The 27,258-nt window shown below is 44.2% G+C and overlaps 1 protein-coding gene across 3 annotated transcripts in view; it reads left to right on the top strand.

Moving 5' to 3' along the window:
* The window catches only part of Galphas (G protein alpha s subunit), a 525,522-nt gene that overhangs the window by 77,784 nt on the left and 420,480 nt on the right, over positions 1-27,258 (top strand). Inside the window, exon 3 of one of the 3 annotated variants that reach the window (XR_010860565.2) lies at positions 11,800-12,239. The exons of the other annotated variants lie outside the window; for them this stretch is intronic. The gene's annotated coding sequence lies outside the window, so the exon portion shown is untranslated. Of the gene's footprint in view, positions 1-11,799; positions 12,240-27,258 lie in introns of those variants that run through there. 3 annotated transcript variants of the gene reach the window in all.

Raw genomic sequence — 27,258 nt, forward strand, 5'->3', positions numbered from 1 at the left:
AATTGTCCCATTCTACCTAAGGAGAACTCGTGGCGAACATATCGAGACGCCTGACTGAAGTGCTTCGCAGGAAGGGAAGAATCACGAAGTATAAATATTCCTACATGGACTCCATCCTTCAGATCTTTGTTGTACTTGCGCATGTTTGTCCAAATGTTTATGAACAAGCAATTTTGTATTATTGTAAAATTACATTCATAAGTTTCAAATTTTTTGTATATCATGAAATGAAGTGCGTGTTTACTTTTGGTATCTGCAGGTGTAACTATTCATTCTGAATTAAGCAAAATTAAACTATATATGTTTGTTTGTTATTCTCTTTTTTTAATTTTAAAGGAACTCTGTCTGTCCGAAAAATTATGATGGTCACTGTAGCTACCTGATCTGCACAGATCGAACGCCATCTTAAGAGAGTACCGTAAAATCTAAACACACACACACCTAGGACCTAGGGGAAATTTTCATTCCCCTGCCCGAAGGAGAGGGGCGGGCCACCTAGAAGGTAACGCCTTCTCTCTGGCCAGGAGATTTGGTGGGTTTGGGGAATTGACTGATTTGGGAGAGGGGGAAGGAGGTTTGTTTTATTGGTGGAGATGGTAGGGGTTTTGACCTCCTGGCTATGTAAAAGTTTTATTTATTGGTTCAATCTCTACATTGGTATTTAACATGGTTTTACAATCATACATGGTTACATTATTACAATTGAGTTGTTTCTAGAGTTGCTTATATTTAGACTTAACTGCTGGGGAGAAGAAGGTGTACAATTTGTTGGTAGGAGGAGATGTTGGCCAGGGATGTGAGTAGCAGATTGAGAAGGTAGGAACGGTTATGTGGGTTGGGTAGGTGGGGCTGGGGGGTGGGAAGCCGGGGACGGTTACGAGATGCGATGGGGCGGGTGGGAGGTTGCGGGGGAGAGCGAGACGATTCCACTTGGTGCTGTCGGCCAAAGAGCTGTATCCCCTCGTGGATGAGGCGCTGAGCGTCTTCATATGACTGGAGCTGAAGTCTCACCATGTACATGGGCCCGGCTTCGTTTTGGATCCGAAAGCTTGTTTCACTTGCAGTCCTGCGTGGCGTAACTCGTGAATTATGAGGTCCATTGGTATCCCGGGGTTCACGCCACGCACGACGCAGCTGGGGTTGGTGATGGACTCGGGCGCTGGTGTTGGCGGAGTTGGTCTTCAAGAGACTTCTCGCTTCACAACGTATTTTCAGGTGCGCAGTTTATTAGTGGATTCGATCTAGGGCGCAGGCATTAGTGGCCCACTCCTAACAGAGTTCGGACAGGCCATGGAAGATGCAGGGACTCAGTCTAGATGGAATTGCATAACGTCACCGGAATGCGACTGTGGTGCCCCACGGCAAATCATCGTTCACATCACTGGCAACTGCAAGCTACGTGCTTACTCGGGTAGCTGGACTGATTCCTTTATATCATCAAAGGTAGTAGAGTGGTTGAAAGGGTATGAAATGTTTTCTTGTTATTGTAATATATTCAATTGTATATATGTAGATTTTATGCCACAGTCGTATGATCAGTACTACGCGAACTTTCGAGTGGGGACCAAGAATTTGAGCCATTCTAACATTATAAACAACCCTCAGGAAACAAAATGTATCTGCCATGGCAAATTTTCACTATATCAAGATGTAACTGCCGTGGGTAAATTCTCTCTACATTTTGACACCGACTTTAGTACATTATCAAGAATACCGAGAAAACAAACTTCGCGCACCACTTGCTTAAAGATGATTAGGACAAAGGGAATCCAAGCCTGTCCAAAAGTTTTTAATTTTTTTACAATCTGCTTTACGTCGCACCGACACAGATAGGACGTATGGCGGCGATGGATAGGAAAGGGCAAGGAGCGGGAAGGAAGTGACCGTCGCCTTAAGACAGCGCCAGCATTTTCCTGGTGTGAAAATGCGAAACCATCTTCAGGGCTGCCGACAGTAGGGTTCGAACCCATTATTTCCTGAATGCAAGCTGACAGTTACCTGGCCAAAACCACACGGCCACTCGATCAGTTTCCAGAAGTTCTAGACATTAGAAGGTCAATACATGTCACTTAACATTAGTACCATAGTTACTGCTTGCATCGGCAGTATCTACGCGTGGTATGACTGTCCTATGTTTATTTCTCGCAGACGACTCGCCGACGACGAAGCACAAAGCTGCGAACCACTGTAAGCCCCCAGCTCAAGTCGCGGACGGCAAGCAAAGAGGGTCTAGGGGCGTAAGCCCCCTGGTCTGTACTGGTTAGGGTAGGGCATGGACTAGACCAGTTGTCTGGATTCGTTAGAGTACTGAGCCCTGGACCACAATTACCTTCCTTTTCACATTACTACACCACGGCATTCTATATGGGTTACTGGTCAGGAAATGTAACGATTGATAGCAGCAAAGCCTACTACGTCTTTGTACATAGCGCCTCCACATGTAGGCAGCAGTGCATCTGTCCATTGTTGATACAGAAAACATATCTAATAGGGATGTATCACGCAGAACTTGTCCGCTAGGCAGCGTAATGGTAATACCCGGTATGCGCTTTTCGCTGCTCGATTGTTTTACATGAGACTTATATGGAGTATTCCTACATTTGCGATCATCGGAACGAAACTTTTGCTTTAAATGCATTAAAATGGAGTTACCGTATTCTGCTAATGTTTTCAACAAGACGGGAAATGGTATAGGTGCAATGACGATTGCGGATTTGGAAGCAGAAGTAAAGAAAAGGGGCGAAAAAGTATCCGGGAAAATGCAAGAGTTGATTGAAAGGTACCACTAAGGAATAAATGCAGCAACTCTTTCTTTTAGCGTTTTTGTTAAGATTGAATTCTTAAAGTACAAATAGCATTTTGAAAACATTCCTAATACAGTATTTTTTCTTTTCTTTGCCGGTTATAGGCGTACATAAGGCACGACATTGGTGTGACGGCAGTGCCTGGGGCTACATCCAGTACGACTGGACTTCATTTCCGTGTAGCGCACGAGTTTCAGGAACTTGTTTCGGATCATAAGACAAATACCGGTATACAAATTTCAAATTTGGAAGTAATGAGTTATTTCTTGTTCAGGAAGTCTGAAATTGATGGTGCTCCAGTGTCGAATTATAGGTCACTGTGTGATTCAGGGTACCGAACCACACACAGTGTTATGGCTGTTTTCCTACTTCTATATCTTCTTCTTGCTCTCGGAGTTATTTCCAAGGTACCGGTGCCACACCATTAAATATCGAAGGTACAGCGTTCTCCTTTAGTCTTCGTCTTTCGCCTAAAATTATTGAAATAGGTCATATAAACTTTTAAGAATGTACTACCTTATTATAGAATTATTTCTTAATTAGTACTAATTAGCTTACTTACCAGTTTCAATAATTGAAATAGGTCATATAAACTTTTAAGAATGTACTACCTTATTATAGAATTATTTCTTAATTAGTACTAATTAGCTTACTTACCAGTTTCAATAATGACATAATCTTCAACTGTAAAATGTTTCGAGCAGACTTTGATATTAGAAGTCATATTTTTATTTCGTAGGTCTTGCCTACGAATCGCATGCAACCACTTTTTACGGAAAGCATCTTGCTTAGGAAATTGATGCTATGAATACGGTCGACCTTGATTTTGGGACATTGGGATACAGCAATAGTCGGGCATCACAATTTTCTTGTCTTTGTTGTCGTAACGATATATTAAATCTTTAACTTCAGCATTTAACTAGGTAACTTCCATTAAAAACACAAACAAATGACGATCGACAAGCGCATACCGGGTACTACACGTGAGACATCTATCGCTAGTGTTTCAGTACATCCCTATTCTATTGACATGGCATCGTGCGATGGATGCGTTATTAATGTTACAAGTTTTTCGTCTAATTACAAGAACAACTTTAATAATTTAGTTCAATTGTATGTACGTCACAATTTGATTTCAAATAGCAGAGTATGTGAAAGGTGTGGCCGTGACGTTAAATTATTAGTGAATGAGAAGTTCAATCGTGTTGCTTTTTCATGTCGTCGCCGAGTACAAGTGGGCCGGGAATGTGGTTGGTATGCCAGTGCTAGAAAAAATACTTTCTTTGGTGACTCTCTTTTGAACTTGTACCAAATAGGTTGTTTTGCAGTACTTTGGTGTATCTTACCTAAACCACTGGGACCTACTATCGTCGACTGGTCCAGCTTTTGTCGCAAAATTTGTGTGGTGTGGGTTGACGCCAATAAGAAAAAAAATGATGGACCCGGAATTGTTGAAATTGATTAATCGAAATTTGGAAATCGGAGTACCACAGAGGGAGGCATATTGAAGGCCAATGGTGGTTCGGAGGAGTTGAGAGAGATAACCACAAGAACTTCTTCATAGTACCAGTGGAGAAAAGAGAGAGATGCTTTGCTAGCAGTTATCAAAGAGTGGATTTCACCCGGAACAATCATCATTTCGGACTGTTGGAAGGCCTACGACTGCCTTTAACACGAGGGATTTGTGCATCTTCGGGTAAACAACTCCATTCAGTTCGTGGACACGAACAAGAGTGGTAAAGTTAACAGGGGAAACAGAAGAGTGCTGCCAAACAACAGGCCAAAAGTGCACACTCAAAATATCGAGAATAGGTGGAGGCACCTAAAGCACGGCAGCTACTCGGTACCAGGGTTCGGCAGGAGAAGGCATCATTTCGTTGGAACTCGCCGAATTCCTGTTCAAAACCTCTTTTCCCTTGGATACGATGGTGCATGAATTCTTCAAGGCTGGAAGTGTATTGTATCCTCCACTACATTAAGGCTCGTTCCATTTACAAACATTCTTCTTGTCTATTATACATTGTTTTAACATTCAGATTATATTTCCTTTTTTTTTTGTTTGTTTACGTCGGGGATCGGCAACGCTACGTGCTTCTAAAAATTAGGCCTCTTTTTCTTATTAATATTCAATCAAAAGTCGCGCGGATTTAAGCCTCTATTTCATATTCATATTTAAGCGTAACTAGCGCAATCTATGATTTGTAGTGTTCAGAATCGTAATTACTGCATCGCAACGTCTCAACTATTTCAACATGTTCTTATTTCTCTTCTGTGTGTTCATATATGATCGTGGCTGGCGGTGGCACGAATGGATTCTACCATCGCCTGAAGATTTGCCCTATGAAATGTCACTGCCATACTTCAAGGTAGCCAGATATTGTTGCTCTTATTTGTTTCATATGATTATTCTTTTAGATTGCCTCACTCTTAGGTTTTTTCATCGCGTAAGTTGGTCATACTTCCGCCTGTATTGAATTATGGGAACAACATTTCATTGGACTAGCCTTCAACCAGTGGCAGAGTCCATTCGCCCACCGACAGCCATGATTACTGTGTTATAAACTTGCTTGAGTGCTACTGAATTTTTACCCTATGTACGGTGCAAGGTTCTAATATCAAGTCGTACGCGTATATATGATTCTGCGAAATGTTTAAGTGCACATTTTTTATTAATGGGAATGTTCGATTTTGTATGCAAACTTAATTTTTCTCCTTTTTGAACATACCTCATATCCTAGACATGTATGACGTGGCATCCATTTATCTAGGGGACTCCCAAACTTTGAATGTTGTGATTCACCTTTGAGCTGGTTTCAGATCAACCATTGAAGGGCCTGAATAGACTGACACGTGGGATTTTTCTGTCTCACTCTGAGGCCGGGATTACCCTACTTCAAACTTTATCAGCTCTGGATCTCTTAGTCGTATATTTGTTCAGTCACACTCATGAATCAGACCACACCGAACTCGCGTCAATCATTTATTAACCAGTGTGAAGCGTGGTGTAACAGTGCAGCGTCTACTTGATAATCTTGTGATTAACGAGATTTTGTCAAACTTACGAATATTATTTCGGTGTACTTACAAATTACATTGCGTGACTGTGCATGATTCGATTTCTTGTTGGTTAGTGTACTATGTATTAAGCATATACAGGGTTATTCACCTAACATGTTACACGCAAATAACTTCTAAACCATTAAAGATATCAGTATTCTGTTTTCATATTCTTAAATGGTACGAAGGGTCTTGTAAAATAACGTGCTCTTTAGTCTCATGGGGTGATTAACAACCGAGATATTGATACTAACTCCATATTTTAAAATGGAATGGCACAAATTTATACACCTGATTTAAAAGTTCATCCGCGTACAAGTTCAAATATTTTAAGTATTTTCAAAATCGGACAATTACTTTTTGAGATATAAATAAGAACAGTATGCGCGGTTTTGCATGCCGCATCTGACGGCGTGTAGTCGGGCAAGGACATATTAAGGCGGAAGCTGGGTGTGCAACGTTATTGTATGACTGGCGAACACACAGCGGGGATGGGAGATAAAAGTTGTATTGTTTTGTTTTGACATGTAATAGGCTGCGCTCAGTTTAGCGTTTTTTTTCTGACGGATGGGAATAGGAAGGATTTGGAAAGAAAGTCGCCCATGGCCTATCACAAAGGTACCTATCCGGTATTTGCCTGGTGTTGAACATGGGACACCATGAAAATCGATGTCAGGTTGGGCGAGGCAGGACTCGAACCTACGCTCTCCTGAAAGCACGCTACTGCAGTCGCGCTGGAGCTCTACGGAGATTAATGCGTGTAAAACAAAACATAAATAATAGTGTTGCTGCCACCTCACTACGATCAGCTCTGAACATTTGTTTTTCTAGAAAGAGCTCTTCCGGTGGTTTGTGTTATGTTTATTTCTCAACTCATAGAGTCGTATGAACTGTACACTAAAACCAGTGACAATTATAGCTTTCGTTATGTTCCTTTCAAGGCAAAGTACTTATTTTATTCGTTTTAAACACATCAACCCTTTCTGTCCTGGTATGTGTTCGCCTGTCATACACACTTTGCAAACCCATCACATGTGTACGAGGTGCTTACATGCCTGGTACCCATTCTGTGACTGAACTCACTCCCAGGAAACTGCTTGCGCCTCAATATGTCCTTGTCCGACTTCACGCCGTCTGATTCGGCATGCAAAACAGCGCATGCGGTTCTTACTTATATCTCAATAAGTAATTGTGCGATTTTGAAAATACACTGACTGACAGTGACAATGCAACACCAAGGAGGAGTGGTTCGAAAGGGATGAAAGTTGGGGAATAAACAGAGACGGCACGGATGAATAATTGATGTTTATTTCAAACCGATATGCAGGTTACACAATGCGCACGGCATCGACTCAGTAGGATGTAGGACCACCGCGAGCGGCGATGCACGCAGAAACACGACGAGGTAGAGTCAATAAGAGTGCGGATGGTGTCCTGAGGGATGGTTCTCCATTCTCTGTCCACCATTTGCCACAGTTGGTCGTCCGTACGAGGCTGGGGCAGAGTTTGCAAACGGCGTCCAATGAGATCCCACACGTGTTCGATTGGTGAGAGATCCGGAGAGTACGCTGGCCACGGAAGCATCTGTACACCTCGTAGAGCCTGTTGGGAGATGCGAGCAGTGTGTGGGCGGGCATTATCCTGCTGAAACAGAGCATTGGGCAGCCCCTGAAGGTACGGGAGTGCCACCGGCCGCAGCACATGCTGCACGTAGCGGTGGACATTTAACGTGCCTTGAATACGCACTGGAGGTGACGTGGAATCATACGCAATAGCGCCCTAAACCATGATGCCGCGTTGTCTAGCGGTAGGGCGCTCCACAGTTACTGCCGGATTTGACCTTTCTCCACGCCGACGCCACACTCGTCTGCGGTGACTATCACTGACAGAACAGAAGCGTGACTCATCGGAGAACACGACGTTCCGCCATTCCCTCATCCAAGTCGCTCTAGCCCGGCACCATGCCAGGCGTGCACGTCTATGCTGTGGAGTCAATGGTAGTCTTCTGAGCGGCCGCCGGGAGTGCAGGCCTCCTTCAACCAATCGACGGGAAATTGTTCTGGTCGATATTGGAACAGCCAGGGTGTCTTGCACATGCTGAAGAATGGCGGTTGACGTGGCGTGCGGGGCTGCCACCGCTTGGCGGCGGATGCGCCGATCCTCGCGTGCTGACGTCACTCGGGCTGCGCCTGGACCCCTCGCACGTGCCACATGTCCCTGCGCCAACCATCTTCGCCACAGGCACTGCACCGTGGACACATCCCTATGGGTATCGGCTGCGATTTGACGAAGCGACCAACCTGCCCTTCTCAGCCCGATCACCATACCCCTCGTAAAGTCGTCTGTCTGCTGGAAATGCCTCCGTTGACGGCGGCCTGGCATACTTAGCTATACACGTGTCCTGTGGCACACGACAACACGTTCTACAATGACTGTCGGCTGAGAAATCACGGTACGAAGTGGGCCATTCGCCAACGCCGTGTCCCATTTATCGTTCGCTACGTGCGCAGCACAGCGGCGCATTTCACATCATGAGCATACCTCAGTGACGTCAGTCTACCCTGCAATTGGCATAAAGTTCTGACCACTCCTTCTTGGTGTTGCATTTGCTCTGTCAGTCAGTGTACTTACATATTTGAACCTGTACGCAGATGAACTTTTTAAATCAGCTGTATAAATTTGTGCCGTTCAATTTAAAAATATGGAGTTAGTATCAATATCTCGGTTATTAACCCTATGAGACTGAGTAGCACGTTATTTTACAAGACCCTGCGTACCATTTACGAATATGAAAACAGAATGCTGATATCTTTAATGGTTTAGAAGTTATTTGCGTGTAACATGTTAGGTGAATAACCCTGTATTATTTTCTTTGCGTTTATTTTAAATAAATATGTTAAATAAGTAAAAATGCGGTTAACTTCGGTTTCCAAAAATAATGCAGGTCCGTCGATGCTCAAAAAATTCAAACTTTCTGATAAAACACCCAGAAGGAAACTAAAGTACATGCAGTCGTGGGAGAGTATAGACAGTATAGCCCGGCTCCATAGCTAAATGGTTAGCGCGCTGGCCTTTGGTCCAGAGGGTCCCGGGATAGACAGTACAGGAAGTGGTTGCGTCCTGATCCAACATGTGAAGAAAGGACAAAGTGTATATGTTGCATTTCCTTACTTCTAGTAATACGTTTCGGTATAGTATTCCTATTTGATATTATTGCTACTTGCTGTTATTGCACGCATTCTATTGCATTTTAGTGTATTCGGGTGAATATTAGTACTGTGCAGTTTTATGATAAAGAATACGGTTTATTTTGAATTTATGTGCGGTTTTTCAATTTACGGGGGTTGGCAACGCTGGGTTAGGCCCTTATCATTGCGGTACTGACGGGAAATATCATCGCTTGCCCATCGAGTAATTTCTCCTCCACGTGCCAACCTCATCTGCGTAGGTGTGAACAATCAAGTGGGCCAGTTCGTTAAGGAAGAGTTTTAGTTTATGTATTTAACGGCGCATCGTTCTCGTATAAATTCTTGAGCCTTGCCAATATACTTCCGAATGTGTTTGTATTAATTTCGGTTTTTATCGGTAATTATTTTACGATGTTTCCGTTCTTTCAAAACATTCAAGTTTATTTTCAAAACGTGAAATGCACAGATTTGTGTTCTTGAAGTACCGGTACCGTAATTGGCCGTAATGAATATAGTGAGAACGGCCCTATTCATTTCTTCAGTGGAGATATCCGTAGAAGTTTCTTCTACTGTATTTCTGTGCGTGGTTTCTTTGGGATTAGATTTTCTAGTCTTTCTAAGGTAGCTAAAAGATTTTTTTTTTTTTTTTACTTTAAGTCGCAAAATAGAATTTGAATTACTTGTATCCTGTTTGTTCAGGGGTTTCTGTGGAACGCAGAGATGGTGAAAGAAGGCGCGGGCTTGAATGGGTCTAACTACAATATCAAGAATTAAATTAAAATTGTAAAAGGTTATATTTTTCCATTTAGAACTTCAAACTTCACAATCTTTCACTGAGTGAACACAACAATATATCAGGTACAAAAGCAATAATTAAATAAGACAGGAAAAATCCAAGATTATTGATATTTACAAATTCTGGGCTTCAAGCCCCCTACTTTTACAAGGTCCGAGATACCGGATTCAGTTTACCGAAACTTTAATTCAATTAAGGAATCATTTATCCAAGGGCAGAAATCCCCGTAATTTCAAGAGCACTTGTTCCCTCAATTACATTGTCAAGCCTTCCAGAGGCACCCTTCACAATTACAGAACTTTCAAAAAAAGAGCAAACAGGCTCCCAGTTTCTTACGGCCCACTCAAGGCAATCAACAAAATTTTACACTCTCTGGCCTTCCATGGCCCAACAATAATTTGAAACAGGGGTATCTAGTACCCAACCTGTAGGGCCTTTGTGAAAAGGAACAGGATAAGTAACTGGCCCAAACACAAAAGGAATGGAGGTGTACACTGCGCTCCAAGATAATGAAAACTTAAAAACCTAAAGGGCTGTAGGCCGATGTAACAGGGGCTATTCCCAGACTACCGAGTTGACTCCTATAGAAATTACTTTAACATATTACAGAAGGAAAAACAGTTACAAAACGTAGTCACTTCAAATCAAGATGAAGGGGAGCTCGAGAGGGTAATTCACTCTCTATCCCCGATTTCCAATTAAAGGTTTACGAAGTTTTTACATTAGCCGAAAGAAGATTTACATTTTAAAAAGTTTGTTACATAACTAAAGAGTCGGACCTTTCCCTCGGATTAAACTGCGGAGGTAGCAAAAAAGAATAAGGTTATGTGGCCATTGCCTTATAGATGTTCTGGTTGCCGACGAAAGAGGGCGCCCGCCTCCTTCTTAAACACGCATACTTAGATAGATGACGGTCAATTGGCCAAGAAACGTGAAGTTCTTTCACTTTGCACCAGAGTGCATGATCATAATTTTTAGTGGTGTCATCTACAGAAAAATGTCCAAACTTCTCGATGTATATCAAAACAAAACCAGGAGAAATTCAGTCAGTTTAGGAAACTTCACCACAAAACAGTTACTTAATTTTTCAGTGGTGACATCTTCTAATTAAAGTTCCAACTTGTGTTATCAGTTTCACTGTTTGACCAATAGAGGAGTTCATTTAAGCGCTAATTTTGGATGCGCGGCGTTGAGTTGTACTTCCCGATACACTGCTTTTCCGCATGATTTGACATTTTCAGAGATGGGATAGCACTTGATTTCAGTCTTGTCTTTAAACAGCGAACTAACAAACTATTTTTCAAGTCGTCTTCATAATCAGAGGTAGCAAAGCTGCATGCATATGCATTTTTATGGCGTAACTTCACATAAACGTACTGATCTTTTACTCTTTGAGAACGGCACCCTCACCGCACACAGGTACGTTGATGAGATTCTTATTAATCACGTAATGCCAATTGAATGAGCTTAACTTCGTGATTATGCACGATAATTGAAGACCCCATGCTGCTCAGTTTATCATGGAGTTTAGGTCAACAACATTCCCACTCTGGACTGGTCAGCCAAGAGTCTAGACCTCAACCCTATTGAGAGTATTTGTGGAACGTGATTGGCCGTAGCCTTCGGCACCGAATTTTCAAAAAAACTGACTGAACTAACATTTTTTAAAAATTTTAAAACTGTTAGGTTCTTCAATATGCCGAAAGTAATTTTGAGTAATGAGTTTATACACTACCTGAAAAAGAAAACATATGGTAACAGTATTATATTGTAAGGGAAACAACTTATTTAAAATAGAATAACATGTTTCGTTCTTGAAAGAACATCATCAGATTATATCAGACCACACTCAAACATTAAAAAAATATAAACATCTGTTTATTTCTGTTTATATACTTAGGAACTTGAAATCTGGAACGTATCTTAATGAAGTCCTCTTTTCTCTCCATCCTAGCATACAATGCAGACTGAAGAACCTAACAGTTATTAACTGAGTCAAATCTGAAAAGAGACGGCTTCAGATATTACAAACAAACAAAAAGAACTAAAGGTGATCGTGCAGGGAGAACGGAAGAACGTGCCACAGGAGGACATCCAGGGCTTGATCAGGAGCATGCCCAGAAGACTCGCGGTGGTAATTGCAGTCAGCCTTGTCAGTACTTCCTATTGATCATGTAAACTTCCAAATGAAATTATAGTACATTTTCTTAATTTTACGTCATTTAATTCAATAATTTTAGTAATCAGAAAATCTGCCAGCTTCTGCTTCATTTATTTCAAAATACCGTATATTCTTAAATTGAAATGGTTTGAGCATTGTTGTCTTTGGAATAGGTATGGAAAGATTCTGTAATGATATTTTGACAATAAAATAATAAATTATGCTACCTTAAACTGAGTTATTTTTTTTAATAAGTGATATTTTTCTTGGAGTGCAGAGTATGTTCATCTTGACTACTTGAATAGTAATTTAATGCATCCCAATAAGAACAACCTGCACCCCCTGCGGGTGGGGGACGCACATGTAGAAAACACCCGCGGTATCCCCTGCCTGTCGTAAGAGGCGACCTAGGCGCGGATATGGATTGCGGTTTAGTATAATGTGTTGGACCTCCTGTGGATGGGAGGGCTGAATACATTCACAGGTAATCCCTGCCTGTCGTAGAAGGCGACTTAAAGGGTCATGTGGCCATGGTCCCCTCTTTATTTTTTATTGTTTTTTTGAGGGTTACTTGTAGACCATTTTCAAATTTCGATGTGCGTGGTGCACAGAGATGGACCTCCTACGTGTGCGACTACGCTCGAAAGCCCGTGTCAGTAACCACCCAGGAAGCGGGGGGTGGGGGTGTCGTGTACCCTTGCCGTAGTATCCGCCTGACAACACAGGTCCCCGCACAGCCGAATGCCAGAAGGCCATATTATTATTAATTATTTTCATTTATTTTTACCTATATTTAGTGCTCTGTACACGCTATGGGGTACATGCTACTGCGGGTGACTGGACGAAGGGAGTCCTAGTGCTCATTGCCGTAGTTCTCCCGTGTTAGGCATCGTCCAACATCGGACCCCGGGCAGTACCGGCTATGACCAGGTGGGTATTGCCTTAGCTGCTTGGTTCGGCTACAGAGACCCTTCATCGGAGTGGGTGGCTTTCGGGGAGGATGATTTCGGGCATGGCGTCGAAACAACTTCCTCCTGCCACCTCGGTTAGTTCGCTAGCCTAAGGGGGGCAACCCCTTGGGAACAAATGCAGCGTATTGGTCTGATTTCCAGCTTCCCTAGGTTCCTGGTTGCTACCAGAACAGATGGGCAAGATTTCAAACTCGTTAAACCGATTCTTTCAGTCGACACATCAAACGTGTGTGCGGCGAACTTGAGGATCTAAAGAAAATGCGCAATGGTGGTTTGTTTCTAAAGGCGAGCACTGCGCTCCAAGCCGATCGGTTGCTTAAGTGCGACCACTTTGGCGAAATCCCCGTCAAAGTGGAAGCGCACAAAACCTTGAATCTGGTTCGTGGGGTTATTTCCCACCGTGATCTTATTCTAAACACTGGCGACGAATTGATGGAAGACATGAAGCACCGTGGTGGGACACACGTCCGCCGCGTTACGCGCAAAGTCAACGTTCATAGTCTCCTTCAAATTGTCAGTGTTGCCAGAGAAAGTCAAGGTAACAACCGGGTTGCGATTTGAGGCCGTACATCGCCTTCTATGCGATGCTATCAGTCCCAGAGATTCGGACATATGGAACCTCGTTGTTCGAATCAGTCTGTGTGTGGTACATGTGGGGAAAGTAGCTCACGGCGCGGAAGGGTGCACACCTCCTTACAAGTGCAGTAACTGCTCTGGTCTTCATTTTCCTCGAGATCGGAACTGTCCGACCTGAGTGAGAAGAAGATCTAGAACAGGGCCTCTCAGGGTGCATGCGCGTGGTGCATGCACTGTGCACGGTGCAAAAGACGACTTCGCTTGGTTGACCAGAGTGCAGACCCCCCACTCCTCTCTCCCTACACCTGTCACCCCGTTCGGCCTGTCTCCGCGTTCCTCACCTTCACTGCTGTTTCTCCCCCACTGCGAAATGTTTACGTGTGGTGAGCGGAGACGCACAGTTGTATGGGACAAGGTTACCAGTGTTATTAAAAAAATTTAAAAAGTGAATTAGAAATACACATACATGTTTGAGAGGAATGTAAACATAATTTAAAAAAATGCAGAAACCGTAACCAAAATGAAAATGCTACACTACTGGAACAAACCTCATTTGTGGATATAGAATGCTCTTCTTCAAGCTGTTTCAGCTTCCTTAATTCTTTCTCTCTGACGTCTCCTATGATTTCACAATAATTTTCCGAATGTAGTCTGTTGTAGTGTCTTTCAATAGACGATTTTCTTACGCACGTAATTATCGTCCCACAGATTAAGCATTTGGCGTTATCGTCACGACAAACAAACAAACAAACAAAAATACGAACGTTCCCAGTTCGATTGAAATGGACTTTCGGAAGTCTTTGCTTTCTTCGAAACAGGTTGCTCCATTATTATGTTGTTGTCGTGCGCTTATCTGTTTCACTGATAAACACGTCGTCTACCACCAAACGCTTCGTCGCTCTCAGCACACTACACCATCCGAGTCAAGCCGAGTTGAGGCGAAGCGTACCGATGCACAGTGCACAGAGCCTATGCACCTCGCTCTGCACGCGTGAGAGTTTGGGCGTTTGAGAGGCCCTGATCTAGAAGATCAAGACCCTGGATGGTCTTTCCTACCAGGAAGCGCGTCGTAAGTTTAATTCTCTGAATGCACCGGCCAAGACACTAGATTTCAGCATGATAGCCCGGTCTCTCCCAGGTTCGTCATTTTCTATTGAAACACCTTCCAGGAAGATCGCTGCGCCCAAGGCGGCAGTTGCTCCTGTGACCAACGCCGCAAAGAGAACGAGCTCGAAGGCGGGTCCATCCCGACCTTCGACCACCAATAAGCCTGTGCCGGCTAAGAAACCTACGCCGGCACAGATGGGGTAAAAGACAACGCCTCCCTCCCCCACAAGGTCGTAGTTTGTATTCAGGAGACAAACCTCAGACCAGGTCATCATACGGTCTTGAGAAGTTTCAGACTAGACTTGACAGAACGATATTATGCCCACCGGGCGTCTGGTGGCGTGGGTATTTTTGTCCGTTCTGATACTTATAGCGAAGAGGTCCCTCTAAGGACCCCACTGGAAGCAATTGCGGTGCGGGTACCGCTGCCTGTCATAGCAACAGTGTGTAACGTTTATTTTCCACCAGGCCAGCCTCTTAACATAAATGCTGTTAATGATCTTATAGGTCAGCTTCCACCTCCCTTCATCTTATTGGGTGATATTAACACTCATCACCCCATATGGGGCTCTGAGATACCTTGTCCCCGGGGACGAGAGCTGAAAAGATTAGTAACAGAGCTGGATTTGTGTATTTTGAACACAGGGGAACCAACTCACTTCATTGTACGTTACGGCACATATTCTCGCATAGACATGAGTCTGTGCAGCCGAACGTTGGTTCCGCTGTTTCGGTGGAATACACACGATGATCTGTGACAATGACCATTTTCCCATCATCCTTACTTTGTTGAAACAGGCGCAGCCTTGACGGATTCTTAAACGTGCTGATTGGCCAAAGTCACATCACTAGCTGTCTTTAACGACGATATCAGGCAAACCGTCGGCGAGGAAACATCACCCAAGTTATTCTTGCTGCTGCTGCTGCTGCTGCTGAGGAGTCCATTCCATCCTTCTCAGGGACTCCTCGCAGAAAACTCGTTCCTTGATGGAACGAAGAAATTGCAGCAGCTATCAAAGAACGCTGTCGCCCTCATAAACGTTACCGTAGACGGCCTACTGTGGCCAACTTGGTAACATTTGAGAAACTCCGCGCTAAGGCGCGAGTTCTTATTAGCCAAAGTAAGAAGGCTTCATGAGAGAGATATGTGTGGTCTATGGCGTCACATACTCCATCATCTCAAGGGTGGACTAAGCTTCGACGTATTTCGGGTATCCAAGGATCATCTTCTGTACCGGGAATTCCCATTGCAGGCAGTGTCGTCACAGACCGACTCTCGATTGCTAACCGTCTAGCTAGTCATTTCGCGGATGTATCTGGCTCTGAAGCGGGAGGCAGAACGTCATTACCTTAGTTTTGCCACTCAAGCTTCAGAGGACTACAACGTGCCCTTCACGGAGTGGGAACTCCGCAGCGCCTTAGCGCTTTGTAAGGACACGTCTCCTGGACCAGGCAACATCCATAACAAGATGTTGAAACACCTTAGTATCTACTTTATCTCCTTCGTGTGCTCAACCGAATCTGCATAGAGGGTGAGTTTCCGTCTCAGTGGCGAGAGGGCATCGTCATTCCTGTCATCAAGCCTGACAAAGATCCTAAGTATGCAGGAAGTTACAGAGCGATTTGTCTTACAAACTGCCTGTGTAATCTATTTGAGAGGATGGTAAATTGCCGACTTGTGTGGTGTCTGGAGAATCAAAAACTCTTGTCCGAGTACCAGTGTGGTTTTCGAGCCGCTCGATCGACCACTGACCACATGGTACGCCTGGAGAGCTCTATCCAGGATGCATTTCTCCGCAAACAGCATTTGGTAGCTGTTTTCTTTGACTTAGAATAGGCATATGACACCACATGGCGATATGGTATCCTTTCAGTCCTGCATCAGTGGAGATTCCGAGGTTACTTGCCGGTATTTATTGTGAATTTTTTCTCCCTCCGTCTGTTCCGTGTCCGAGTAGGGAGGACATATTCGCAATACCACGTTCAGGAAAATGGGGTTCGACAGGGATCGGTCCTTAGTGTCACTCTGTTCGCGACTGCCATAAACGGTATTGTTGCTGCTGCTGGTTCAGCAGTAATACCGTCGCTCTATATGGACGACTTTGCTTTGCACTATAGCTCGCGTAATATGGCAGTCGCAGGGCGACAATTACAGCAAGCTATTAGGAGAGTGGAACAATGGGCCTTGAACATGTCTTTAGGTTTTCCACCGCAAAGTCCTCTGTTGTCCACTTTTGTCGGCTCCGTACTCTTCATCCACATCCTGAGCTTTATTTAGGAAATATCGTTCTTCCAGTTGTTGACACCGATTTCCTGGGCTCCTTTTCGATAGCAAATTATCGTGGGAGCCACACGTGCGGCAGTTAAAAGTGCAATGCACTAAGAAGCTGAATATCATGCAGTTTCTTAGCAGCACTGATTGGGGTACTGACCGCACGGTGCTCCTACGATTATATAGGACACGTATTTTGTCCCGGCTAGACTACGGCAGTGCAGCATATGGCTCAGCAAGACCAACCGTCCTTACGAAGCTGAAAAGCATCCACCACAGCGGGGTTAGGTTGGCGACGGGAGCTTTTCATACAAGCCCCATTGCCAGCCTGCTCGCTGAGTCTGGTGTGCCGCCTTTATACCTGAGGCACTAGCAGCTCCTAATTTCGTATGCTGCAAATTTTGCGACAGATGCCACTTCATGCAAGCTATCCTTGCGTGTTCAACAATGGTAACCGTTTGCTGTACGCTGCTTGTCCTCGAGCAACGTAGCCTGTTGGTATTCGCTTGGATAGCAGTTACAGCTTGTTTCACCTGCCTTCGGTTCCTTGCCTTGCCAGACAAGCAAGTAGGGTACGTCCGTGGGTAGTACGACGACCTGAAACAATCCTGGATCTGCACACTGGTCCGAAGGTAAAAGGCGGACCCTTAGATTTATCGGAGGCTCTTCCTGTTCGTTGTTGGCCGATATTCAGGTTCTGTCGTCGTCTACACGGATGGTTCAAGGACAGAAGCGAAGATGGGCTGTGCGTTCGTTGTCGACAATGATAGGTTTCTTTTTGCTCTCCCGGAAACCTGTTGTGTGTACACAGCAGAGCTCTATGCCATCTGTGAAGCTCTGCGGTACGCACTGTCCGATGAGCGCCGACGCTTTCTTTTGTGTGCTGACTCCTTGAGCTCGCTACAGTCTATTGATACTTGTTTCCCTCAGCACCCTCTGGTACAGCGGGTCCAGGACCTGCTGGCCGGGTGTTCGGATGCCGCTACCAGAATCACGTTTATGTGGCTCCCAAGCCACATGGGTGTAGAGGGAAATGAATTAGCAGATAAGGCTGCCAAGGAGGCAGTTACACTGCCCCCCGTTGCCTTTCAAGGTTCCAGCATGTGATATTCGCACTCAGCTGAGACGGCTGGTTATGTCCCATTGGGAGATGTAGTGGTGGCAGGCCATTCCACTTCCAAATAAGCTGAGAGCGATAAAAGGAACAACGAAGGTATGGAGGACTTCCCTTCGGGGTTCGCGGAGGGAAGCAGTGGTCGTCTTCGGATTGGCCACGGTATACTGACACACTCCCATCTATTGAAAGGAGAACCCCATCCGGTGTGTACTGTACTTGCGGCGATCATATTACCGTGGTACACATCGTTACGGAGTGTGTGGACTTGGTCGATTTGCGCCGTAGTTTTAACCTCCCGAGTACAATCTCCCTTAGATGACGAGCAGTAAGCAGACCTCGTCATCCGCTTTATGAGGGATAGTGGTCTGTTTTATTGTGTGTAATGATGTCCTTTGTCCTAGTGTATTTGTATTAATTGCTCTTTTATCCCATTGACTTCATTTTAGTTTGTGTTGCGTATTTTAATGTGTTATTTTAACGTCTAATGTAAATTAGGTATATATATCTGTACTACCAGGCAATGCCATATTCCTTTGTTTCCTGTATTTTCTCTTATTTTATTAAAAATAAGGCATTGCGAATTAGATCCACTGATTGTTTTTATCCCATACTCATTTTTCATCATCACCATTATTTAACTCTAGTCAGTGGATACATTTTAAAATTTTAACTATCATATGTCGCGTCGTCCATCTCGTTCCATTAGGGGCCGATGACCTTCGATGTTAGGCCCCTTAAAACAACAAGCATCATAATCAAGAAAACCTGCAGGTTTGTGAAGGGAGCAGGTATCTAGGTGGGAATGAAGGACCAACATGGTAGCAAAAGATCTTAGACGTCGACGCTAATTAGGATCTAATAGAGGCCCCATGAAGAAAAGAAGAATTTAATGTATTGTTTGCTGACGAGGTCAATGGCTTTTGTTCGATTTCAGTTTCAATTCTAAAAAGAAAAAGGAGAATCCTTCAATGCGCAGAATAACAGTTTACCCCGCCATCGAAAGTAGGTCACTTCTTTTCATTGTGATACCCCTGTATGTGGGGTCGTGGAATACATTCAGTGTGATCCCTGCCAGTGTTCAGAGGCGACTAAAAGGGGTAGCCTCCAGGAACCCATTAATTTAGGAGTTCTTCGGTTGGCGGCCACGGGACCCTTAGCTGAGTCTGACACTGCTTCCATTCTCATCAGCCTCCTAGCTTTCATATTTCAAACCCGACCAACCTTGGTCGACTTTCGTTCTCTTCCGAACCCAACGGTATTAGGTTTGCGAGGCCTAGTGGGTCATTTTCACGCCTTTTCTTTTGGCGTTACCTTCATTCTTCGAAGTATCGGACATATTTCTTTTTCTCTTCTGATTGGCGTTAAGAAGAGATGTTTACCTAGTTACACTGGTGTGGATGTTCTTATTCTCTCATAGAGGCGAGTTGCACATACTTTGGTTTTTCTTACCAGTTAATGAATTATCAGATATAGCCGGTTACATACAATAGAAAAAATTAATCTTCAGACTTGTGGATGTCTAGACAGTCATGAGATTTTTCTTTTTTAAGTTTTACCCAGGAGTCGAAATGGAGGGAATTGTGGGACGAAGATATAGAGTACCTGTGGCAATAAAGTACTACAATCTGTGCGCGTTGACACCTATTTATTTAGCTATACACCAGTAAGTAGCGTCTCTCAGTACGGAGCTCACACAGCACGCCAACAAGCATCTTGGTATGGACTGTTGGAGGTGTTCGATATGTCCTGAGATAATCCATCCCATGCATTCTGAATCCTTGCACGCAGTTCCTCCATGTTTCGCGCTAAGGTTATTAAGGTTGATGCCACGTCCCATCTCATGCGACACGTTCCCAATCGGAAATGCCGTGTTCCAAGAAATTGCGTTTGCATCTTGAAGACGGGCTCTCGATACGACAGTAATGCATAATTGAGCGTTATCCTGTTGGAAAATAGTACCCCGCAAAGAGTTCAAGAAAAGTAGGATAGCGGGTTGAAGGACCTCTTCAACTTTTAGCCAGTATGACGAATACCAGAGGTAATTGGCACTGTAGGCATTCGCAGCGCACACCATGATACCCGTGCTTGTGACGCTCAACAACTGTCTGTCCTACCACTGGCCAGGGTGCCTCCACACAACGCATTCGCTTGTCATTTTCGCCAGGACAGAAGCGGGGTTCGCCACTGAAGACCACTCGCAGCCTCTCCTCAAAGCCTCCCTTGAACCTACACCATTCTAGTCATTGTCGACGATGGTAGTGTTAAAGGGAGAAGTAACGGTTGGCGTGAACGTAGTCCCACGTCACACAGTCATCCGGCAGTGGTGCCAGAATACACAGGATTAGTCATGGAGGACTACGTGTAAAAGGTAAAACAGCAGTCCTATGAAATAGGTAATGGCTGTAATTGCACACACCACTGTTTTCAGACTTCCGGAAGAAACAAGATATTACAACTATTCAGTGTTCTTATATCACACGATGAACTGAATATGTGCCTCTGTGGTACCGGTAAATAGACCTTCAGCTAATGAATCTGCCGTACATTATGGTGCAGCATACAAGTAAAAGGTCCGTAGTCCAGTTAGAGAAGATGACATGGAAGTTGTGAATGAATTTGATATATGCCGGAAAGCCTTTACGTCTGTACCTGGTATAATAAAGGAAGAATTGAGTATCTTGTGAAATCCTTGCAAAAAAAAAAAAAAAAAAAAAACAGGTTCAATACTAATGGATATGCGAGGGAAACATGGAAAACATAAACGCAAATTGAGTGTTGACACTATGAGTAGTATACAGGGTTATTCACCTAACATGTTACGCGGAAATAATTCTAAACCATTGAAGATATCGGCATTTGTTTTCATATTCGTAAATGGTACTCAGGGTCGTGTAAAATAACGTGCTACTTAGTCTCATGGGATGATTAATAACAGAGATACTAACTCCATATTTTTAAATGGAATGGCACAAATTCATACAGCGGGCCTAAAAGTTCAACTGTGTACAAGTTCAAATATGTAAGTATTTTCAAAATCGGAAAATCGGACAGTTACTTTGAGATCAATAAAAACCGCATTTGGGCTTTTGCGTGCCGCAACAGACGGCGTGCTGTCGGCCAATGACGTATTGGCACGCAAGCTGCTTCCTGGCATTGATTCCAGCCACAAAACAGATACCAGGCATGTACTGTAAACATAATGTGATGTACCGTAACATACCCTGGGTGTGCAACGTTATTGTATGACTGGCAAACACACAACGGGGAAGGGAGATTAAAGTTGTTTTGTGTTCGTAAATTCGGTAAATGCATGAAGCAGGATGCTACCCTACTTGCACATAGTCCAAGTGAGGATCTCTTCTTTAACGGGTTATGGACCACCGGTGGATTGTATAGTCCTAGCCGCCTGAGCACAAGGAGGGCCAGGTCTCAGAATATGTCCGAGATGCCCACTCCCAATCCATAGCAACTGGTATCCCGACTCTCAGGACCACTTACTAGGCCACTCAGCCGTTGCCCGCTGAACGCTGAAAGGCATAACAGTTATAATTATGTATGTATGTATGTATGTATGTATGTATGTTTTGTGTTGTTTTGACATCCATGTGTAATAGGTTGCGCTCAGTTTAGAGTCGTTTTTCACAAATGGGAAGGATTTGGAAAAGACGTCGGCCGTAGCCTATCCCAAAGGTACGTATCCGGCATTTGCCTGGTGTTGAACATGGGACACTTTGAAAATTACTTTCAGGTTGGGCGAGGCAGGACTCGAACCTGCGCTCTCCCGAATGCACGCTACTACAGTCGCGCTTGAGCTCCGCGGAGATTAATGCGTGTAAAATAAATAAATGATAGTGTTGCTGCCATCACACCACGATCAGCTCTGAACATCCCACATAATAAGTCGAGCTGTTTGTCTCCTAATGTCTAACCTATCCCAACCCAAATAATCCAGCATTGGTAACACTGCTCCTTCGCCTGAAATAACCCAGCACAAAACGAAATGCGCTTTGTACTACACACACACCCATGCAAAAGGGGCTACATGACCACGATGTTCAAGTTCCGGAAATGAAATAACAACCACTATTCTTTGTACCCCTTCGAGTGTCTTAATCACGTACCTCGGACATTATTAATTTGCTTTTCTAGAAGGAGCTCTTCCGGTGTTTTGTGTTATGTTTATTTCTCAACTCGTACAGTAGTATGTATTGTGCACTAAAACCAGTGACAATTATAGCTTTCGTTATGTTCCTTTCAAGCCAAAGTACTTATTTTATTCCTTTTAAACACATCATCCCTCCCTTTCCTGTCATGAGTTCACCTGTCATATACACTTTGCAAACCCATCACATGTGTACGAGGTGCTTACATGCCTGGTATCCATTCTGTGGCTGAACTCACCCCCAGGAAACTACTTGCACGCCAATATATCCTTGCCCGACTTCACGCCGTCTGATGCGGCATGCAAAACCGACATGTTGTTCTTATTTATATCTCAAAAAGTAATTGTCCGATTTTGAAAATAATTACATATTTGAACTTGTATGCAGTTGAACTTCTATGCCAGCTGCATGAATTTGTGCCGTTCCATTTAAAAATATGGAGTTAGTATCAATATCTCGGTTATTAATCACCTCATGAGGCAAAGAGCACGTTATTTTATAAGACCCTGGGTACCATTTACGAATATGAAAGCAGAATGGCGATATCTTTAATGGTTTCGAAGTTATTTCCGTGTAACATGTTAGGTGAATAATCCTGTATATCAGCACATGAATTCTTTCAGAGGCTGTCAAAGCCTCTACATCTTACAATTTCTTAAAACTTTATCTGCCGGAAGTTCTCATACACAAAATGTTTCAAGTGTTCAAAGAAAAACATCGAGACATTCAAGTAATCTGTGAAACTTACAAGAGCATATCGTGCCTGTTCTGCCAAAACTGCGAATGTTACAATGCTCTTCCTATCCATTATTTCCCTTAAGACTGGTCACGCCTTCCAGCTATATATTGATATGCGGTCCATCAGAACAATTTTCGTTGAGTTCATTTTCCTATGCGCGTGCGTAAAGGAAAATGAACCTTAAATACATCACACACTAGGAGTGGGTAAATGTCATGTAATCATACATTCCTTTAGTATGGTACAGTAAGGTTCATTTTCCTTTACACACGCACATAGGAAAATGAACTCAACGGAAATTGTTCTGATGGACCGCATTTCAATATGTGGCTGGAAGGCGTGACCAGTCTTAAGGGAAATAATGGATAGGAAGAGCATTGTAACATTCGCCGTTTTCGCAGAACAGGGACGATATTGTGCAAGAATTTCAACAATACTGTCGGTTATCCCAGGACTGATACCTGTAGCATATGCGACGAATGTAGAGGTTTGCAGATTGGTCGAAGAATTTCGTCGGCTGACATTAATGAGCGCCATTCATAAGAAAAAAGCAGAAGCATTTTATTCGAGAAAAAGAAGACATAAGGAGAAAAAAAAAAGACAACGTGAATTTGAGGCGATTTCGTTCGACTGCGGGAAAAATTTGACTGTTTCTAACATGCCCAGGAATGATGTCTACTACAGGAGACAGTTATCTGTGTGTACATTTATCGTCCTTGTACTGTCCACTTCCCAAAGTGTTATTCATGTGTATCCGGAGCATGAAGGCAAAACGAGAAGTGACGGTGTATGATCCTTATATTGCATAACTTCATCTAGAACCATTCTAATGTAAACACCAGAGTATATTCTGTGACTCGTGTAGTGGACAATAGAAGAACTTCGGCTCCACTTCAACATGGTGAACGTGGAGAAAAAAATGGAGTCAATAATCGTAACTTTCCCAGTACGGAGCCATTTCTGTAATAAACGGATAAGAATGTGGGTTTGGTGAATTCAAAAGCCCAGGATATTGTTCCTAGTGATTGGATCTCTATCATTTAAAACTCTCGTCAGAAGCCCTCACAGTTCGACGTTGTAACAGTTGACCACACAAAGTTTAGGAGTTGGAAGAATTTGGCAAAAAAAAAAAAAAAATCGCCATTTACGACCCTGCCAGTAATAGAGATCAAGGTTCAGAGAAGACCATTGTTGGCTTTCCAGACCAGTTGCAACGGAGCTTGGAAATCTTTCTCCATAGCAGTGCCACGAACGTACTACGCTGGCGTAGCAGGGGAAGAGGTGATACTCCCACGTGACGCGTCCCAGGTGGCGGATAGGGGGGTCCTAACCGGCTCGCCGGCGGACTTGAGGGAAATAAAATACTTCTCGCCGACCAAATACACAACCCCCTGTGGGTGGGGATGCAGACGAAGACTACACCCACGGTATCCCCTGCCTGTCGTAAGAGGTGACTAAAAGGGGCGACAAAGGGATGATTGTATTAGAACCATGAAACTACTTGTAATATGTACCACAACGCGGGGAAAGCCATGGGTGGCTTTTACTTGCGCGTAGTACCACTATATTAGGTACCAAATAGGTTTGTGATTGGTAGCACGCAGGAGCACCGTGCTGTCAGCCCCTCACTTAGAGTGCACTGACGGCTTTTACAGTACCTGTGATTAGTACCACTATATGGGCGACACCATGGTTCTGGCTTGCCTATGATTAGTACCCACTATGTGAGGAACACCGCGGGATAGTGAGAGTCCCTGTGGTTAGTACACTTATGTGATAAACACCATAGGTTTGCGTTGCCTGTAAATGGCGCCGCAATGTGCGAAACACCATTGGCCTGTATTACATGTGCGAATTTCATTATCTTGGCTGCGTAGTACCATAATGCGTGGAATACCGCGAGTCTACGCTACTTTTGATTAGTACAACAACATGACAAATACCATGGTTCTACTTTCCTAGCGAAAAGTACCATTATGGGGGACCGATTACTTGGTTTTGGACCCCTTTAGACCGCAGCATCATCGATTCAGTATTGTGCCTTAGAAGCAGTCCCTTAGTCAGTGGGGGTCGGATCCACGGATTGTTTTAAATTCATATCCATTCATTCGTTCATTCATTCATTAATCCATCCATTCATTATTCGTCCTCACGTTTTGAATTCTGGTCAGTGGAGGATTGTGGACTTTTAATTTATTATTACATTTCGTCTCATTTCGTACCATTAGGGGCCGTTGTCCTAGATGCCAGGCCCTTTAAACAACAAGCATCATCATCCATACCAGCGAAACGGAAGAGACATGATGCTTTCAATCATCTTGATGGCCAACTTGACCTGCCGGAGGAAGGTTATCAAGGTTAAGTGAATCATTCTCTTCATGGTGTAATTCTCACACCCCCGACATAGCACAATGCTTTTCTTCCCTAGGAGCTTTGCCCATATCTGCCGACAACAGTTAACGAGATTCTGTGGTGATGTGGTAAGGGAATATTTCTCAAATTCGTCACGGATGATGAACTGTAGTCTGTGTTTCTCTGCCTCCTGGCAGTCTGCGTCTGGACGGTGGACTTCTCCTGTGACTTCTGGGTGGCTGCCTCGTGGCTGCCTGTGTCGTCCAGCTGCTCCCTGATTCCTGGTATCCGGACAACCTGGAAGTGTTGAGACACCAGTCTCTCGTAGGCGCGGAGGCAGTTTGGGTCGTTGGGGCGGATGATGACCGCCCAGCCAGAGATCACCTCGCCGATGAGCTGGGTGATCGTCTCCTCTCCGAAGTGCTCCACAGTCGCTGTAAGGAGATCGATTTAGGCAATCGTCTCCCTGTAGGTGTGCTTCCCCACCGGTTGTACACCATCAGCGCCGGGAGTCTTAAGGTTGGGGGCGAGTGCTGAGCACAGCCTCGCGCTGAGATCCTCTGTCGCTGCCCTGAAGTCGTAGTCGGCTGGTCTTGCTGGGATTGATAGCTGCTCCATCCTTGTCCCCCTGAAATAAAAAAATTAAAAATGAAAAGAGCTAGCTAGCACTGAGAATTGCTTCCTGATAATGCTCATACAGCGTAATTAAAAGTACAAATAGTAGAATATGCTCTTTTGGAAGATGCACTATCAAGTACAGTTGCCTGGCTAGTACTTGGAAAGTACAGATTAGAGCTGGTAGCGCAGCGAGCAATACCGATGAGTAAACCGGTTGTAGCGTTACAGCGCACCACCGATCCCCTCCGCTTACAACGGCAAATACTCGCGGAGGACCAGAGCACAGTGTAGCGCACGACCCATGTTCTATCTGTCTAATAAGTTATCTCTTTCCTATCTAGGTTGAACGCTGGACATGAGAGCAGGCAAACAGCCGGCACTCCAATGAGAACTTGTATATACATATGTTATTAATAATCTTAGTTTTTAGATCTGCAGTGACAAGTGTGTTCAAACAACACCGCATAGAGGGACACCGACAGGAGGAAGAAGATAGCCCCTTGCATGCAAGGCTTGGCTCTAATTCCCCCCTCTCCAAAAGGAGACTTGGCACCAGGGACTGCTGGCTGCTGGACAGTGGGACGAACCTGTGGACCAAAGCCCAGACGCTAGCAGACCCGAGCCGACCCGGCAGTGACAAGAAGGACTGATCCCCATAATAACAAAAATTGCAAGGAAATGGTTATGAATGCATGACACCTATTCCTAACTAACACAACCTCTGGACTTTATCCAGCCCACATCCTTGCATGTGCTATCACAAGATGTCAGGTTTTACATGTAGGCTCTTTCTTCTTTCTGCCTATGTGTTTTTTTTCCCTGACCCTTCAATACCATACCTTAACACTATCCAACCAATACAAACTTTGCCGTGGTAGCGAGTCTGACTCGGAAACCGGCAGATACTCCTTGTATCACCTCCCACTCCTCCCTGCTATCTCTTTCTTCTTCTTAGAAATAATAGCATGTCGGAGGCCATGTAGATTGAGTCGATGGTCACGCGGGGGGAGCGGGCTTCGGGGGCCCCCCCGATAAAAAAAAACGACCCATGTTCAGCAAGGGGAGACCACGACGTTCGGATGATGGATTATCTTCAAACTTTGTACACTTTTAGTAGTCCATTAGGACAATACAACGTGCAAGTAGTAAGGCGTACTACTTAGGTTTTTTCGAGAAAATCGCAAGAGAATTATCGCGTCGAATATGTACCGATGCGTTTGCGGTCACTAGCATGAGATGGCGACGGTCGAGTGATTAGCGTTCAAGCTCCGCAATCGCTGGATCGAGTCCCGCTCATCGCTTCTTTATTTTTCAATACTGGGCATATTCTTTCATAT

Source organism: Anabrus simplex, chromosome 6, assembly GCF_040414725.1.
Source record: "Anabrus simplex isolate iqAnaSimp1 chromosome 6, ASM4041472v1, whole genome shotgun sequence".
Taxonomy (NCBI): Eukaryota; Metazoa; Arthropoda; class Insecta; order Orthoptera; family Tettigoniidae; genus Anabrus; species Anabrus simplex.